Below are 12,218 nucleotides of genomic sequence, written 5' to 3' on the forward strand. Positions count from 1 at the left end.
TGGGATTAATTATTTATTTACATTTTTGTCTCTTTCTTTCCATTTTTTTAAATGTCACCCACTGTATGTTAATTTCTTTATAAATATTTTTTATTAATTTATTCATATTACATCTCAGTGGTTATCCCATCCCTTGTATCCTCCCATTCCTCCCTCCCTCCCATTTTTCCCTTATTCCCCTCCCCTATGACTGTGACTGAGGGGGACTTCCTCCCCCTTTATATGCTCATATGGTCTTTCCTTCCATTTTAAAAGGCTAACCCTTAAAATTAGTTCATTAAGTTTCATAGAATGTCTTTATGATTATCTGAATTTTATATTAATGTGAGAAAACTAATGTCTTCATAGTACATCATTTTTTCATAAGAACATTGCTGATTTTTCTTTTTTAAATTTTAATTTATTATAATTTATTCATAGTTTATCCTGATTGTTATCCCCTCACTACTGTTCACCCCTCCTCCCTCTTCCACCCTCTTCCTCTCCCCTAGACCCGCTGTTCAGATCTAGCCAATGGACAGCTCATTCTCTGTGGTTGTGGGGAGAGCGGGGACTGCCTCTGACATGAACTCTGGAGCCTCTGATTTGATCACTTCCTCTTGGTGAGGAGATCCTGTGGGCGTACAGAAGTGGAAGCAGGCTATCTGGATGAGACCTGATAGGCTGAGGTCATATGGTGGTGGGAGAGGTCCCCTTCTGTCAGGGGTCTAGAGGAGGGGAATAGGGCAGAAGACGGAGGGAGGGTGACAATGGGAAGATACAAGGGAAAGGATCCGAATAATTTATAATAAATTAAAATCTGAATCTGACTAAATTAAAAATTAAAAAATTTTGATAATGCAGCAAAGGAAAAAATAAAAGAAATCAGAGGTTATAACAATGGTACACATTTCTTTGGCTTTTGATCTACTTTTTCCAAGTGGCCACAGTATATATTTAAATTTTAAAACAATTTTATTGTCAAGTATAGAAACTATTGTTGGGTAAATGTGGTTTTTTTTTTTTTGTTTGTTTGTTTGTTTTGAGACAAGGTCTCTCTGTGTAGCCTTGGCTGTCCTAGACTCACTTTGTAGACCAGGCTGGCCTCGTATTCTCAGCGATCTGCCTGCCTCTGCCTCCTGAGTGCTGGGATTACAGGTGTGCGCCACCACGCCCAGCTGGGTAAATGTTTTCTTGATTATACTGAATATTAAACCCAGGGCCTTGAATCAAGTATTCTGTCACTGAGTTATTTTAGCCTCAGCCTTTTACTATTATTTGTATTCATTTTGAGACAATGTCTCACTACGTTGCTCAGGTTGGTCATGATTTTGTAGTCTTTTTTTGCCTTGCTTTGTCAATAGTTGGGATTACCAGCATGTGCTATTGTATCATGCTATTGGTTGATTTTTTAAAACTCTACTACATATCTAAATACACTTGTAAATCTTAATTTCTTGCTACTTGGCTTAAATCTTGAATGCCTGGCAGAAGCCTAAAGGTTGAAGGCTTGATGCCAGCATCACAGCTCTAGGGGAGTAGAGCTTTTAGTGTAGTAAAGCTGGTCACTTTGAAGAGTCTACTGGGACTCTGTTCCCTCCTCTCTGTCTGTGCTTTCCAGGCACCATAAGTCTTCTCTGAGACGTGTTTCCGTCATGATCTACTATGCTGCCATTGGCCTAAAGCAGTGGGGTCAAGTGTGGCCTTGGACTGACACCACGAGAGCAAGAAAACCAAATGAACCTTTCTTCCTTTTGATTTAATTATGTCACTTATATCTATTTGTTATTTCAACTTTATTCACCAAATCTACCACCCAAGTAACAGAGAGTCTTGTGATGACTTTTATGCTGATTGATTAGAAGTGAGTAAGCGTGTATGAAGGGATTCAGGATTGGCTACTTATTTGGGGACTCTTCTTAGTTACTGGGGATTTTATTGAGTCATTGAGGTTTGGCTTCTACTCAGGAGTTGACCTTTAATTTGACTCGCTAGGACCAGCTGTGTTCTGAACAGCAAGGACATAAAGTAATATAAACATCGTTTCTGGTCAACCTGACCTCTAAGCTGATTGGCTGCGCTCAAACTATGGCTTTTCCAGGACTTTTTTTTTTTCTGAATTCTGAAAAACAGAAACTCAGGCCTAGTTAGGCAAAGTGGAGAATTGAAGCCTGTCAAGATGTCAATCTTTGGCAGTGTTTTAAGTCAGAAAGAAATGAAAGTATTAATGACATCTCTGGAGTCTCTGCAACATTCATTCCATGGCTAGCTCCATCTATACCCAAGGGGTGGGAGTAACACTACTGCCTGCCTTATGTCCCTCGGGTAAAATGAGTACCTCAGTTGATTCTCTTGAATACTTAATGGGTTTCTTTCTTTAGTCGTAAAATATATAAATTCCAAAGGGAGAACATTGTATGAACTTTCAGAAAGTTCTCCCCTCTTCCTGTTCCTTAAAAGCATTTATCAATAATGTAACACATCCTCTAACACTAAAGATTATTTTGTACAGGAACAAGAAGGCAAACTACAGACCCATATTCCTGAAGAGCGGCACAAAACTCCTCAATAAAATATTTGCAAACCAATACAAAAGAGTGATGTGAACTCTCAAGATATGGCTGCCTGAACATGACCTACAAAAACTGTACCAGTCAATATGCCAACATGAGAGGAAGCAAATGTCACAGGGTCCTACACATGGATGAGAAGTTACAAGCAGCTTATGGCTGTTGAAAAGGAGGGAGAAGCAGTTTTCTTCAGAGATGAGACTCTCAAGCCTAAGTGGTCAGCCACACACACATAGAGTCAACACTGATTTCAGTTTCAGTTTTGAACACACACACACACACACACACACACACACACATTTATATACAAAACAATAATTATATAGCAGAAGTAATGAATCCTAAAGAGGGTGAGAATATTCAAGAGTTAGAGTAGGGCAGAGGAGGCATAAGAATGATGCAACAGTGAACTCATATATGAAATTCTCAAATGAAAAAAAGAACGGAAATCATGACCAACTTAAGTTCATTCCAGAGGTGCCTAGAGGTGTAAGAATGGTTTGAGTGTTGAGCTGGAACATTGTCCACAGTAGAGTGGAGAGTGGGATATTACTTTCTCACATACTCTGGTGCCTCACCTTTGACCATGTCCCCTGGAGGGGGAGACCTGGTGGCACTCAGAGGAAGGACAGCAGGTTACCAAGAAGAGACTTGATACCCTATGAGCATATACAGGGGGAGGTAATCCCCCTCAGGAACAGTCATAGGGGAGGGGAATAAGGGGAAAATGGGAGGGAGGGAAGAATGGGAGGATACAAGGGATGGGATAACCATTGAGATGTAACAAGAATAAATTAATAAAGAAAAAAAAAGAATGGTTTGAGAAGTTTAAGTCAATAAAGGTATTGCAGCACACAGAAAAGGTTAAGGATAAAAACTTCACAGCTTTTTCAATCAATGAAATAACCTGGAATAAAAAAGTTATATATCTCTTTATGACAAAATAGGAAGAAATTATACATGCAAGGACCATACTCAACATAATAAGGCCTACCCATATGAAAAACCACAACCAAAGACATGTTTATGTGAAAAACCTGAAATCACCTTGTAAAGTCATGAATGAGACAGGAGCGTCTACCCTCATTGTGTTTATTCAATGTAATATTAGGCATTTTATCCAGGGCATGAGGCAAGGCAAAGAAATAAGATTAGTACTGAAGGCAGAGAATGGTGTCAAATTATATTTGTTTGCAGATGACATTTTTAAAATTAATTTATTCTTGTTACATCTCAATGGTTATTCCATCCCTTGTATCCTCCCATTCTTCCCTCCCTCCCATTTTCCCCTTATTCCTCTCCCCTATGACTGTTCCTGAGGGGGATTTCCTCCCCCTGTATATAAATGTTGAAAACCTTAACCTTTCTGAAGATTCTTAGAACATATTAACAAATTCAGTAAACTAACATGATTAAATAGTTGTAGTTTTTCTTTCTTTCTTTCTTTCTTTCTTTCTTTCTTTCTTTTTTCTTTTTTTTTTTTTTTGAGACAGGGTTTCTCTGTGTAGCCTTGGCTGTCCTGGACTCACTTTGTAGTCCAGGCTGACCTCAAACTCACAGAGATCCGCCTGCCTCTGCCTCCCGAGTGCTGGGATTAAAGGCGTGCGCCACCACACCCGGCTTACTTGTAGTTTTTCAATACACCAATTATAAATTTGTTCAGAACAAAAGCCAAGTAGTAAACAGTTTGACTTGTCAGAGCCTCAAAGGGAGAAAATGATCAAAGGAAAACAACAAGATCAAAGAAGTCAGAGGGCTCAGAGAGTAAATTGTAAAACACTGAAGAACGAAGCTGAAGATGAGATTATGAATGAATGTCCCCAATTTTGGCGGGTAGAGAGAATTAATAATAATAAAATGACAGTTCTACTAAAACAATCTAATATCCATTGTCATACCTATAAAATACTGCTGACATTCTTCACAGAATTTTAAGAACAGAGTTAAAATTCATATAGGAGCACCAAAGACTCCAATTTGCCAAAGCAATCTTTAAGAAAATAAAAAATTCTGGAGGCACCACGGTACCTGATTTCACAAAAAGCATTGTAAATAAATTGAAGCAAAAGAATAATTGTATATGAAAAAGAAAGAGAAAAAGAAGAAAATACACAGCCACAGCCCAGTGAACAAAATTGCAATGTTTTAATAGTTTATCTCATCTATAGCTAACTGGTTCTTGACATAACTGCCAAAATATGTTAGAGGCTTGATTGCCCCTTCAGCAAATGATATTGGGAAAGGCAGATATCTTGCATGTGTAGGACATTAAAATTAAATCCTAATGTACCCTGTACCAGTTCAAGTCAAAATAGACCAAGGATCTTAATGTAAGTCCTGAAACTTTGAAACAGATACTGGACAAGAAGCCTACCCATGCCACTAAGAAAATGAGAGATGCCAGAAGGGAGAGCTGTTTGAGCATGGGATGTGTGGGAGACACTTGAGAGACAAGCTTCCTGCTGGAAATACGTAGATCAGCAGTCACACGAGGACACACAGAGGTGCTTGGAGCGCTTCTCAATCAACTAAGAACATCCTGAAATTAGCCAACACCTAAAGGTCAGACAGTTTCCTGTTCATGGTTGACTAAAAGAGTAGGGTCAGCTTGTTATGTTGGGACAGAATCAGTGGCTAGCCACTGGCTATCCAGGGGAAGCTAGGGGACAATAGGGAATCTTAGTCACTGCATTTCCTTGATCAGGAGGAGTTTAACTTAAAATAAAGGCTAAAAACAAAGGCTCACAGTATACTTCTCTGGGAAAATATTTTGTTTCCTGAATCATGTGTGTGGTTGGCAAAACTCAAAAACTTTTCAGATCTTATCATCTTAGTCTGTATAAATCCTTTAATACATGTGATTTTTGTCTGTTTATGAAAGTGTGTATATGTATGTTTGGCTGTGGTGTATGTGTATAGATGTGTGTTTGCTTTGGCATGTGTAGATGCCAGAAGAGGATGTTGGGTGTTTTCTTACTTTGCAACAAGGTCTGTCAGTGAATCTGGAGCTGGGCTGGTAGCCAGAAGACTCAATGATCTCCTTTTCTCTGTCCTCCACCCACTCCCATTTGGGGGTAAAGAATGATGTCAAATTATATTAATAATTAATTAACCAATTAATGCTGATACACTGACAAGGCTACTAAAAGCTATCTATTACATTCTGCACAGATATGGCTATATTTAGTTTTTTACATGGACACTGAGAACTGCACTTGTGTCTGAGTGCTTGCGCAGTGAGCATTATTGTACACTGAACCATCCTTCCAGCAACAATGTGTGCCTTTTACAATCATAGGCTTTATGAATGCAAAGCCAACTTGGCAGTATTTAGCTGAAATTAGTACAATGGGCAAATATTGTAATTTGTGAATATTTTGAAAAACACAGAACAATTGACATTCTCTATTATTGATATATACACTTAAAAACAACCACTCCTAAGATAATTCTGTGGACATACACAGATATTTATCATACTCCATTGTTAATCTTATCTATAATTGGTGATACGATCATCTTATTTTGTGTAGTAATGACAACTGGAAATTTAATGCTAATTAATTTAATCTAATTTTAGAGATGCCACGGGACTATAAAGATGCATCTTTCTTCTAGATGTAAAACATTCCCTTTGACTATCCACTAGTACTGGATTATAAGACCCTGTTGCTGAAGGAAACACATACTTTGTTTGCAAACTACAAAGATGCCTATGCTGGAAACAAGTGGGAAGCTTCTCTGGGCTGGTTAGCCCTCATCATTCTGAAAGTTGCATCATTCTGAAAGACTTCCAGCTTTAGATCTTACATCCTACAACACACACACACACACACACACACACACACACACACACACACACACACACACTTACTGATCAAGAGGTACTTGACCTTGACCATAACTGTAATGGGGTAACCAATTAACTTGGTTCTGAGGCTTCTTCTACAGGAGAGAGTTCATGTTGAATACAGATCCACAGATCTGATTAAAGGGTTAGGGAGAGCAAAAGTACTAAGGATTAATCTTCAATTTTTGTTTTTGCTAAGTAGACATAGTGTCAACTTGCCTCATAATTAGTTATGACCACGCCCAAGACTGGCTCCTACTTGATCAAAGTATCTTCTTTTGCACTAAGTGTCAGTTAATGCAGATGCTCATGGTTGGTCAAATTGCTGAGAGCAAATAATAACCAAATGCAGAGCCAGGCGGGTGGCACACGCCTTTAGTCCCAGCACTCGGGAGGCAGAGGCAGGTGGATCACTGTGAGTTCGAGGCCAGCCTGGTCTACAAAGTGAGTCCAGGACAGCCAAGGCTACACAGAAAACCTTGTCTCAAAAAACCAAACCAAACCAAACCAAAACCAAAACCAAAACCAAATGCTGAACCTGAAACAGGTCAACCACATCACCTCTGCCAAGGTTCAGGGAAAACACAGAAAAGGATTGGGAGGTAATGTAAAAATCAGATAATATGGAGAGAGCCATGAAATGCTGTCTTACCAGGACTGCATGACCAGAAATTAACACACACACACACACACACACACACACACACACACACACAGACACACTTGAGAGATTGTGCATAAAAATTAGATTTCACTTTTGTGTGTTTCATAGTAGAAATCTTTATTTTTCTTTGGCACTTTTGAAGTCTTGGCAACTATGTAGTCTATAGTCATTACCAAACTTGACATTTCAAAAATATTCAACAGTATATATATCTAAAATGTTCATTTGAAAATGAGTTTCAAATGTAGAGCTCTCTTAGAGAGGTACTACAAATATTAAAAACAAAAAAAATAAAACTAAAACTAAAGGCAGTGTAGCCTATGATATTTACTGTTAATCAGGGGTATGAAAACACTCAAAATAAGACTGCAATGTAGGTGTGATCATTTGAGGGACACTTTATCATGACCTTTAAATAATGCTTGTCTCTCATCACCTTTTCATGCATACATTGGTAAAGATGGTGCACTTTACACAATGTGTTTAACTAAAATATGCCACTTCAGGCAGAACAGGATATGAGCACATGAACACAGGAACACATTCCTGTGACACGGCGATTCGCCAAGGCAAAATTACAATGGAATACTGTTGCTTGCCTAGTCTGAGTTTACAACACGATGCTTCAAATGTGGCACCTTGGCAAGTGTAAGAGCTGGAGACACAAAGGTCACTCAGTGTGCAGGGCTTCTTTGTGAGTGCTGGCTACGAATGAATTATCTGTCTCTTCTCACCTGAAAGTAAGTCGGAAGGTCCTCTGCGGGGGGGGGGGGTGGGGGTGGCGGGGAGGGGAGCCCCGCGCTGTATATGGTAAAAAAAAAAAGGAAGCCGGGAGGCCGTGCGCTGTACATGGTAAAAAGCCACACAGCGAGGGCAATAAAAACTTACGCAGAGGCCTTGTGAATCCTCTCCAGTTCGTCTCTATTACTCCATCCTATGTCTTCAGTTCCCATCACCTTCCGACATGACCACCCTTTCTTCATTGTCTGAAGCACGGGTGTCCCGTGCTTTTATTTCTGAAGGCTCTTATGGCATAAGGTTTGCTCAAAGATATACGTTAGGTGGATAAGTTACTTCAGTGCAGCTGTGACCAGGAATCTGACAGACACCTTAAGGGAAGACGTTATACACTGGTTCTGGATCCGTAATGAGACAGAGAATCACGGCAGCAGGAGTATGTGACTGTTCAATCTATGGTGGAAAGAATTCAAAGTGAGGGACAGGAAAGGGCCGGGGAGAAGTTAGCCCGAGGACACAGTCCTTTGACTAGCTCACACCTCTGAAAGCGTGACATAGACTCTCAGCAGAGCCCCCACTAAATGGGACTCAAAGCAAGTGCGGCAAGAAAACATGGAACATGGGCATTCTCAGCGGAGAGAAAGCAATTTAGCAAAAACTTGTCTGGCCACCTCAGCCAATGGAGGACAGATGGCAAGAGCTACAGAAGCTGCTTGGGTTTTGTGTGGGTAGATGGGGCTGGAGTGCTCAGAAGTAGGAATAACCAGGTGGTAAGCATGCTGGATTCGGACAGAGGAGGTGCTAGAAGCTGTGGTCAGCAGTATTCAGCTGTTAAGGGCTTCTGAGAAATGCACAGAACCAGGAGCCTCTGCAAAAGAAGCCAGTGTATTTAAACAGGCCAAGGGATCTCTCCAACTCCCCCAAAGTATTTCTAAACACAAATACTAAGAAAATGAAAACTAAAGCTGTAAAACGAATATTTACAAAGTAGAGAGGGAGAGGGGAGAAAAAGAACAATCAGATTGAGTTTTGAACAGAAAGGGGGCAAATGAGCTTATTAACTATGATTTTAAAAATGATAAACTTTTATGTAATAATTCAACAGAAGCATCAAAGCTTTCACGTCCTTGTTTCCAGACACAACCATTACTGTAATTTACTCAGGTGACAATCAAGCAAGGACAATTGTGGCAGGGGACTTGGTCGGGGCTGGAGGATGCCTGTTGTGAGACCACCCTGGATTACATCCAGATTTGTTTCATTACTAAAACATAGCAGAAGGAAAAAAGCAGAAGAGATAACAGCTCAGTGATACGGACTGGGGTGCAGACAAACTTAGGAGATGCTCAAAGTGGAAAAGTCTCTTCGTAGGATGGCGTAAGTTGGTGGTAGTTTCCATCTGAACTATTGCACAGCAGGACAGTAAATCAAGGAAGCTACTTCAGGTCCTACTATTAGGACAAAACACCAACAGGGCAGGATCCTCTTCTAAACTACCAGTATTGATGAACTAAAACCCAAGAAGAAGCTCCGTTCTATTCTGCTTCTCCACTGTGTTCTGCTTCTCCACTATGTTCTGCTTCTCCACTGTATTCTGCTTCTCCACTGTATTCTGCTTCTTCACTGTATTCTGTTTCTCTACTGTATTCTGCTTCTTCACTGTGTTCTGCTTCTCCATTATATTCTGCTTCTCCACTGTATTCTGCCTCTCCACTGTATTCTGCTTCTCTTTGGGCAATAAAGGGAACACTTCACACAAAGAGTAGCTTTAATTTGATGAGAACTGTGAACTGAAGAAAAAGTTCACAGAAAAAAAAACCCCACCTGTATTAAAGATTCTAGGTTATATAACAATAATAATGAAAGAAAAAGAGGCCTCAATCTGAAAGAGGGTAGGTATGTGGGGTATGGAGTGGGGCTGGAGGGAGGAAGGGAAAGGAATAAGTGATGTGATTACATTTTAATTAAACCAACATTTTAACAAAACGATCCTAGGTTGATGACTGTCCAGAATTTTTGTGAGATTGTTTTCCTTGAGCCTTTTGAGCTGTCTCTGCTCTGTTTCTACTGTTGAGAAGCTCAGAAGCTAAACTGATGACATAAATCCCCAGCAAAAACCTGACCTAAGGAACAAAATTAATAACCTTTAATAATGTATATGTCATGTTTAAATTTTACCTTAGATAACCCTTTTTTTCTGACTTACATTGGTCTTCTTTGATACAGTTAAGTTTTCTAGATTTTTTCCTCCTATTTTCATTTTACCATAATACTTTAGGACAAACCATCATATAAAAAAAAGACTTTTCTTATCTAAGAAGCTTCCTTTTTCCCTCTTATACTTCTTTAATAAATTAATTTTATTTATTTATATGTGTAAGGATAGGGGAGGATCATACTGAGGAATACTTGGGAAGGTCAGGGACAGCTTGTAGGGAGCTGGGCACCTCTTACCATGTGGGTTGCATGGATGGGACTCAGGGCATTAGGCTGGGCAGCAGGTGACTTTACATGTGTGTGTATGTGTGTGTGTGTGTGTGTGTGTGTGTGTGTGTGTGTGTGTGGTGTGTGTGTATGTGTATGTGTGTGTATGTGTGTATGTGTATGTGTGTGTGGTGTGTGTGTATGTGTGTGTATGTGTATGTGTGTGTATGTGTATGTGTGTGTATGTGTGTGTATGTGTATGTGTGTGTATGTGTATGTGTGTGTGTATGTGTGTGTGTGTGCGTGCACGTTTTTGATACAGAGTATCTCTACATAGCCCTAGATTTCCTGCAACACTCTACATACTGCAACCTGACCTAGAACTCACAGAGATCTGCCCCTGCCTCCCAAGTGCTGGGATTAAAGATGCTCGCCATTACACCCCAGAGTAAAATATGTATTTTATACCAAAACCTTTCTGTGTTCTGTTTTACAAAATTTTGTTCTGCTTTTGTTTGTCTTTAGAGAGCATTTTGTTTTTTCTTAATAAGTAATGAAATGATAGTTTTCCAGTGAGAACACAGGAAGCTGTTGGATGTTGGTCTGATGTCTTCTGCTGCTGATTCCTGTTTGCTGTCTCTGTCCCACCTGTATTTTGCCTAAGAGACCAACCTGCTTGACCAATAAAAGGCCCCGACACCTGGGCAGGGCAAATGGGATAGACGTGGCTAAGGAGACAGAGAGAATCTTGGGAGGAAGAGAGACCCGAGGAGAGGAGAGAACAAGCAGGTTATGCCACCATGGGTTAGGTGGAGGAGAAGCACATGGCCTGTGTGGATGGAGATTTGGCCCAGATGAAGATAATTAGCAAGTATTTGGTGTTATGGATGGGAGGTAGCTTGACAGAAGTTATTAGAAGCAGATGGCATGGGGTTGGGGTAGATATGGGATACCTGCCCCCCACTATAGGAAGTAGTTTAGGGGATTAATGTCTGCCCTGCCCCAGGTTAACTAAGGCTGTTTTAAAATATAACAGCCAAGTCGAATGCAGAGAGACCCTGTCTTGAAAAACCAAAAATAAAATAAAATGAAAAAAATAAATTAATAAATAAAATATAGCAGGTGTCTGTGTCTTGATTGATTGCTAGTGGGTTAGAAAACACTGCCGTAATAATAATTATAGGCCTAAAAATAAACAGTATTAGGCCCTACTGGTAAAATAATCACAACAAGAGGCTGTATCTGAAACACAGACAAAATGTACTAATGGTCTTGTAGAAACTGCTATTTTCCTTTTGACAAGAGGCAAGACAAAAATCTGACACTACTGCGCCTCCATTTTCCGTTTTTATCATCTTCTCTCCATAACACAGAGAAACTGCCACGGACCAGCTCAGTTGGCGAATGGCCCTTGGAGACGGGAGTTCTTGGAGCATCGGTGTACACGAGATAAGGCGTTGAAAAACAGAGGCCACTCAAGTTTGAGTTTCTATCTGAGTGTATTTTTCAAGCAAGCAGTCTAGGATTTTATACATTCATTTCAAAAGCAGGGGGGCTATGTTGAGGGCTATGTCACAGTTGCAGTTTCCATGGAGTAGGTTCAAAGGGATCAGTGAGCAATCAAGCATACATGGTACAGGTACAGATAGTTTTGTCATAATTTGAATTATAACTTTGAATGCACAGTAAAAGACATCATCATTATTAAGTAATTGGCTTGGTATCGGTACGGGTGCATTCCTCGTCAAAGGTCAGCGTTCTCTTGCTAATTAATTTGCCCAGCACCTGGTGCTGAGGTTATAGGAATCAAGATCGTTTTTTTTGAAACACTCTGTTTCTTGGTAAATGTCACAAGATAGCACCAAATGGCTAATTCTTAGCTATATTTCTTTGATATGTGGAGAGGACCAGCGGAGCTTGATGAGGAACTTTAAGCTTGAACGGTCCCTGGCTGCAGTCCCGTATTAGCAACGTTTCGTAGCAACATGCATAC

The sequence above is a fragment of the Acomys minous genome (assembly GCF_964271855.1).
Source record: "Acomys minous genome assembly, chromosome: 3".
In the NCBI taxonomy this organism is placed as follows: domain Eukaryota; kingdom Metazoa; phylum Chordata; class Mammalia; order Rodentia; family Muridae; genus Acomys; species Acomys minous.